This window comes from Lytechinus variegatus, chromosome 9 (assembly GCF_018143015.1).
Source record: "Lytechinus variegatus isolate NC3 chromosome 9, Lvar_3.0, whole genome shotgun sequence".
Lineage (NCBI taxonomy): Eukaryota > Metazoa > Echinodermata > Echinoidea > Temnopleuroida > Toxopneustidae > Lytechinus > Lytechinus variegatus.
The window spans coordinates 17,636,755-17,645,304 of record NC_054748.1 but is presented as its reverse complement, the minus strand read 5'-3'; positions in this window follow the sequence as shown (position 1 = coordinate 17,645,304).

Genomic DNA, 8,550 nt, shown 5'->3' with positions numbered 1-8,550 from the left:
TGACCAATCAGGTTAGTGAAGGGGATGAAAGAAAAGGAGTATGCAGACACAAAGGGAAGTTAGTGTACTGTAAGTAAGGCCAAAGAAAGACCTCAAGCCTAGAGAGATTAAGGTATGAGGCAGGCAACATCAAACAGGATCTGGAACAAAACAGTGATAGAGGGTGTGAGGAAGAGATGAATAACAAGAGAATTAGTGAGAGGTGGGTCAAACAGGTAACGAAGAAAGGCATAATAAACTGGTAAACTGGTGCATAAGAGTGGGGAAAAAGGAAAGAATGGAGAACAACTGATAATGTGCAAAGGACATGAGTATGTATGTAAGAGCAATAAACAAACTAAGAGAAGAAAGTGTAAAAATAAATCTGTAAGTATGAAATTATAGAAACATATCCAAAAAGGAAATGGTGTAACTGATATTGTAATCCGCTGGGTGTGAGGGGAAAAAACAGAAGACTATACAGTAGAAAAAAAAACACAACCTGTATATTATATGGAAGGGAAGCAATAGCCTAAAAGGGTAAAAGCAAATAAGGAAACTGATGCTGTATGAGTAAGGGGGTGTATTAATAAAAAAAACATAGTAAACATGAAAATAAGCAAAATAAATAAGTGGTAAATCTAAGAGATGAAGGGAGAGAATATATATATATATATAATAATTATTATATCACCTGAAAAAGAGAGGAAAAATTGGAGCTGAGCTTATATGAGATATGGGAGGAAAGTAGAGGCAAAAACTCTGATGTAACTAATCTAAAAGAGCTGAGGGGGAAAAAATGTGTGTACAGATGGAAAGTGGGTGAGAAGGATTGATCAGTCGTTCCCCTCTTGGATGTTCAGGCCATGAGGTTGGATGGTGCGAAGTCGTCTTATCCAGAACTTCTCTCTGCTAGTGCGTACTGAGTCAGGACGGGTACCTAAAGATTCGATGCCCTGTAGCATCATGTCAGTGATGGAGTGGTTGGGAAGGTTAAAATGGCGGCCAACTGGAGTGTCCAGCTTTGCTGTGTTGACGGTTGATCTGTGCCCGTAGAATCGTTTCTTGAGTGTGGTCTTGGTTTCCCCTACGTATTGTACCCTACAAACGCGGCAAGTGATGAGATATACAACATTAGTGGTAGTGCATGTGATGTTGCCCTTGCTTCGGTGAGAAAGGCTGGTAGAGTTGTTGGTGAGAGTGTCGCCCTCGTGAATGTGTATTTCACATATAATACACCTGTTGCTGGTGCATTTGAAGGTGCCATGCTGTATGTGAGAAGAATGGTTAGTGAGGGAGGGCAATTCAGCACGAACAATGAGGTCCCTGAGATTCGGTGGGCGTTGGTATGCTAGAAGGGGAGTATCGGGAACGGCCTGTTGGAGACGATCAGAAGTGTGTAAAATGTGGTGGTTATCACACAGGATTTTGCGGAGAGGGGGTAGATTGGGATGGAAGGTGGTCACAAGCGGTATTCTGTCGGTGGTCTTCTTGTCACTTTTAGGTTTGAGAACTTCAGATCTAGGGAGAGAACGAACTTTGTTGATTGCCAGTTGGGGACTGCCCTGGCCCGTGGCCCCTGGCACAGAGATGTTTCTGCAAATTCCTGGTATGGAAGGAAAAATCAGGGTCCTCGGAGCAAATACGGCGAAGTCTTAGGGCTTGACTGTAAGCGATGCCAGTTTTGCAGTGACGGGGGTGGCAGCTGGATGAGTGGAGGTACTGGTGGGTATCTGTGGGTTTAGTGTACAGGGTACTGGTGATACCGTTAGGCTTTTTCTGGACTGTGACATCAAGGAAGTGGGTTTCCTGTTGGGAGAAATCAGAAGTGAATTTGATGGTCCTGTGGAAGGAATTGATGTGGTCAATGAATGTGTGGAGGCTATCTTCCTCCCTGGTCCAGATGAAGAAAATGTCGTCTATGTAACGCCACCAAATCCATGGGCGACAGGGGGCGGAATCTAACATCTGCTGTTCCAGCTTGGTCATGAAGAGACAGGCGAATGAAAGAGCCATCCGGGTGCCCATTGCTGTGCCGAATATCTGTAGGTAGTGCTGATCCATGAAAGTGAAGTTGTTTTTTGTGAGTACATGAGACATCAGAGATTTGATATCGGATATGGGGGGACTTGAATGGCCACTGGCGGTCAAGGCTTCACATGATGCTTGGATACCTTCATCGTGGGGAATATTGGTATACAGTGAAGAAACGTCTAAAGTGCCGATGATCGCAGTCTCGGGTATCTGGTCCTTGATGTCATTGAGTTTCCTGAGAAAGTCTGGAGTGTCGTGGATGTAAGAGGGTGCACGTGAGACAAGGGGTTTAATGTGATAATCAACAAAAAGGGAGATGTTCTCTGTTGGGGAACCATTTCCTGAGAGGATGGGTCGACCAGGGTTGCCAGGTTTGTGGATCTTGGGGAGGAGATAGAAGCGGGCAGGTTAATTTTAACAAAGAGCTAGACAGTGGTCTAAAATAAACCTGATTTCAGATTACGGGCTATTTGGGTATTAGGCTATTTGGGCAATATTCGCAAACGCGTCTTACCTTGTGCACATGAATTGCTAGTAGGAATACGACTTGGAACCCCAAAAGGGCCAACCACTTGGGCTGAGGTAATTGTTCCCCAAAGCTATACATGATGTATAATATGGACCGAGTGAAGCTCTCCTGTTGACGTACTTCTCAGTCGGCTCTCTTCTCGACTAGTATTCTAGTCGAGAAGAATCGAGGGTTCTCGAATGAACTTTTGTCTGAACTAGGGCTGAGATGGATTGTTAAAATCGCTGTGAACCTCCCAGTTTCGAGGAAGGAGCCTGTCTGCACAATGTTTACCCCGTCATTTTTACCACTGCCATTATTAGCTGTGCCATTTTACCTCTGCCATTATTACCTCTGCCATAGAAAGATTTTGACATATTACCGAAAGTATTTAGAAATTGGGAATTTATCTTAATTTTATACCTTTGTTGTTTTCAGGGAAATCTGTTGTCGGTATTGTTACGATACTGCAACAAATAACAAGTAGATTTGATTTTTAATTTCCTCTTTTTTTTATTACAGGAAATAATTATACATAAATAAAACAAATAATGATCTTACATAAATCTCTTGAAGTGTCCGATGTAAAATCCCGAAGTGATGATACTATATCCGAGTAATAATCCAAATGATAAAATCCTAGTTGACTGGCGAAAATTCACAATGATGGCGATGATGAAATTGATGTTGAAGTACGATGAATAATAAGAGTCACTGTAACGAGTTGAAATGTCCGTGAAGACGATGTTGATGATGATTTAACAGTCAATTTCAGCAATCCATGGGTTGAAGTGTGTTCGTTGAACAGGTTGATGATGTTGATGATCTCGATGAGAACTGAAAATTCCTCTCTCAAAATAACTGCAAACAGGTCATTGATGGTGGGCAAATAATTCCACACAATATAGATATTCCAGGTGGAAATAAACTGATATGATCTGGTGAAGTGATCTCATATGATGTGATGTGATCTCCTGCTCTCATATGATGTGATGATCAAGTGATCTAATATGATGTGATGATGTCCTTAAAGAAACTGCAGCTTTATATACTCATTACAGCTATCCTTCTAGAATTCACTATAATGGAAAGTTCTAGCATTGCCTTCCAAAAGAATATTCTTCCTCTTTCAGGAGCCTTCTTCATTTCTAAAACATTCTTGAATGACCTCATTGAAATCAGCAGAGTCAATAACATAGCTAAGCCTATTGTTCCTAATCTCTATTCAGATATAACAATAAAACTCCTTGGCCTTTAAATAGGCAAGGCCTGCATAATAAAAAGACATTCTGGAACGTTCTTACAAACATGCTGTGGAATGTACTTGATCATTCTAGGCTATTCTTAAAGAGGAAATAACTAATAAATTAATGTAACTGCTTTCACAATTCTTCTACTATTATTCTTATATATAACAGTATTTTCTTTATCAATCTGTCAACTGTATGCGCGTAGGATCGAATTATGCGGCGATGGCCTTTTGCAGTGAAATGCACTAGTATTCAACCTAGTGAGGATAGACGGCAAATCTCAAAAGGGGTTAGATTGCTAAATTAGATCTAGATCTATGTAAGTCTCTGGCTTTGATTAATTCCCTGTTTGGTCTCATCTCAAATGGTCTAGTCCATATTCGGATGGGACAAGGGCAGATTGAGAGACAGGGCCATCTTTCATAGCTAGGTTGAATACTAGTGCTGACGGATTGAATGCTAGTGCCAAAAACCATCGCCGTATAATTTTATTGCCCGCGCACACAGTCGACTGGTTGAAGAAAAAAATAACGGAAAAAGAATAATCAGCATTTGCTCTTCGAAATAAGACTGGTCTGAATTTCAGGTAAATTCCATATTTCTATATATTTGAGGAAACTCTCCAAACGGGTTGAATACTAGTGCCCTTACGGTATATTTTCCTTGCTGATCTTGCATGTCATGATCTTTAATTACCTCCGTCATTTTTACCACTGCCATTATTACCTTTGCCATTTTTACCTCTGCCATTATTACCTCTGCCATTTTTACCTCTGCCATTTTTACCTTTGCCATTATTACCTCTGCCATTTTTACCTTTGCCATTTTTACCTCTGACATTTTCACCTTTGCCATTATTACCTCTGCCATTTTTACCCGGCACCTTCAAATTGAGGATGCTGATTCATTCATGGTCTGCACCGTAAACGACCACAATTATGCAAAAGTCCACACCCATGCGTGCTCTTATGTTATTTGTTGTTCATTCTTTATGTATGTATTATATTAATTTGTATTTAATCGTACCATGGTGGTGCCCCACCCACAAGTTTTTTTTTAATGAAAACTTCTAGGGGCTCCCAATCCCAAGTTTTTACCTAATTTGTATATACCTCTATTATTATGATTGATTGAAATAAATTTTGAATTGACTTGATATGTCGAAGACAGTCATGAATAGTCATATTGGGTCCGGAACTGTGGGAAAATAATTTCCGCCGGGCACAGGTTCTTTTCGAAATCGAATCTAAAAACGACAAGGGGCCCATTGAACACCGCCGGAATTTCTCTCGTTTTACGAAAATGCAAACGTTAACCGAAACATAAGCGGCAGGTTACGGTCAAAGGTTAAACTGCTCCATAGGTTCCGGCCTTGCTAACCTGAAATTAATTCAGGAAAGTTTCCTTAAAGAGTGAGACTTTCGGACTTGTGTGTCAAGATTGTTTCTCTATTACATTGCGATGTGTTCATTTGTTTATTTATTTGAATTATGTTTTTAAAAGGAAAAAAAAAACATGATAGGCACAGCAGTTTTACATCATGGTCATGATACAACACGTTTGAAAAATGATATCGTCAATTATAGCTTGAAAATAATAAAATTATATAAACAACTATTTATATAAAATATGATAGGAAATTCATGATTGAAAATTACAAGAAGACAATATATTACTGTAAATAAATTAAAACTTAAAGGAAAGAATACAATTCCTCCTCCCCCACCCCCCCCCCCCAAAAAAAAAATCGAGATTTAGCGATGATCTATCATAACTTAATCACAAATGACGTAGACAAATGATCTACCGTTCTAAAGCTAAGAATCTCCTCTTTCATTTGAAATCAGTTCGATTATTCTTTAATCACGCATGAGTGAGCAAAAAACATTGAAGAAAGGATACCAAAAACTCATTTGGCGGGGGGGGGGGTAGCTAAGTATTAAAAAGAAAATTGCATGCCTAAAAATTTCAATATCTGCTCTTTTATTTGATGCCTTAATCACTGGTAAAAAGCTAAGAAGTAAACAGGTTCTGTTCCTAACATTCGAAACAAAACAATGCTGATATTCCCATAATTCATTAAACCAATATGTTTACACCGGTACTGCGTCTTTATTGTGACCACAAAAAGTGAAATTACATTAGTAAACAAATAAAATTAGATATAACGATACATTTATGAATTATGCCTAGAAACATAAATTGTATCGGATTTGTACACAAATTCGCGTTATCGAGCAATTTGGGGTCCGATATGCACTTGTAGAAAATATTGCTTGTCCCGGACCCAAAAATTTGGTCTCAAAACATGCCTGAGCCTTGAAAAAGAACAAAATGGTCACAGCGTCGCACAACTTTTTGCGTTACATATCTATCGCAAATAAGTATGTCAAGGGGGTTCATTTAAATAAAAGAACTACATTCAGGTCAATTTTTTTTTTTTTAATTTTGCAGAGATTTTTTTTTTTGGTCCTCATCAGAGGTATTTATTACATTAAAATCAATAATCAAACACATACAATATATACAATTACTTTCATATTTCACGACCTTTTGATTTCATTATACTGTTTTTTCAGATATTTTTATCTTGATGCTCTTTTACATTGAAATCAATAAACAAAACACAAACATTATATACAATTAGTTTCACATTTCACAGGCTTTTGATTTCGTTGTACTGTTTTTTCTGTTAGTTTTATCTGATTACTCTTTTCAAGAAATCTTAAATTAATGACTAATTCTCTCTTGAAATCTGAAAACATAGAAAAATAACTGAATTTTTTTGAAGTGACCTGAGCCAACATATAGACTCTATAAATCGTATATTGTGCGAAAACCAAAATTACATTAAGAAAAGCCATGTTTTCATTTTCAACATCGTGGCCAATCAATAATGTTTTCTCATTAATCTGAACATTCACATTAAACTGGATCTTAATAAAATACCGTAGTTTTTGCCAAAATAAATTCACATGAAGACAGTATAACAAAACATGATCTAAAGTTTCAATTTGTTTACAATGGTTACAAGTCATGTCTGATGTGATATTCCATCGAACTAAATTCTCTTTGTACGGCAAAATCCGATGCAGCAATTTGAAATTATACTTTTAAACTCTGTTATTAAATAATTTTCCAAACTTAAATTTTAGCAATTTGCTCCAATCATAATCTTCTGCAAGTGATAGACTGTCTTGCCAAAAATATAACACCGTTGGGTGTAAATTCTTTTTTATATCTACAAAATATGTGTAGAATTGCTTTGTTTTTGATATTGTAATGTCAATTGAGTCTCCAGTTTTAATTTGAATAAATTTGTCGTTTTGCGTTGGTTGATCATGGTGATTTTCAAGCTGAGCAGTGTTCAACTTATCAAACCAATATTTTGGAAAAGCAGTTTTAATTTTAGCATATTGAAATAAGATACAAAGAGAATTCATCGACAGTAAGTCTGTAATACTTTCAGAGTTTTTCCATGAACCATTTTCAATTAAATGGTCTACTTTAACTATACCCTTATCGTACCATTTTCTGAAATACAGTAACTTGTTTTCATGTTTTATATTTGAATTATTCCATATGATTTCATTTTCAAATTGAGTTACTTCGAATGTATTAAGATAGTTAAGTTCAGCCCATGAAGTAAGTCTGTATAAAATGTAGGTAATGAATATTTTTTGCATAATTTGATCATGTCTATAGGAGAACAGTTACATTGAATGGATAAAGGTATACCGCCTAATTTATGTAACCAAAACTCACAAATATATATCCATGGTGGTTCATCACCTCTTACAATTTTTGGTAACCAAGAAAGTGTGAGTGATTTTCAATCATACCCAAACCACCATATTGGGGTGAATTAATAATGTAAGCTCTTTTCACTTTTTCTCTTTTAGAATTCCATAAAAATGAATGAATTATTTTATTAAGTTCTTTGATATAATTTTTGGGCATGATATAGCATGTGCTTAAGTATATTAACTGTGATACAAGTAACATTTTTATAATAACTATTCTCACATAGTATATCAGATTTCTCATCTTCCAAAGATTTATAATACGTTTAATTTTATCTATCTTTACAGACCAATTAAGAACATCGAAGTCATTTGTGTTCTTGCATAATACAACATCAAGATATTTAATTGGTTCATCAGACCATTCCAAGCTGCATATACCATTTGTTTCATTGTAATTTATATTAGGTGGCATAACTTTGGTTTTATCTAAATTAAGTTTTAAGCCAGAATATTCCCCGAACTTAATAACCTCTTGAATTGCAACATTTCCTGCCTGGACGGAATTAACAAAAAGAGCGGTGTCGTCTGCTAACTGTGAGATCTTTAATTCTTTTGAAAATGGTTCTTTGTGGAATGGAATCTTAATACCGCTGATTTTCTTGTTTGACCTGATCTGTGACGCCATTACTTCAACAACCAAAACAAATAACAAAGCCGATAGAGGGCACCCTTGCCTTACACCCTTTTCTATCTTAAACTGTTTCGAAATCCAACCATTATTTATTACTTTTCCTCCAGCGTTTTTATATAATACTTTAACCCATTGGATAAATGAATCTTTAAAGTTCAATCTTGACAGGGTTTCGAAAAGAAAGCTATGTCTCACACAATCAAATGCTTGTTTGAAGTCTAAAAAAAAGTACCAATCCTTGTTGTTCCAAAATTTTGCAATAATCAATAACATCTTGTACCAACCTTAAGTTGTTTGAGGCTGAACGCCCCTTAATATAACCTGTTTGATCAAACGAAACAA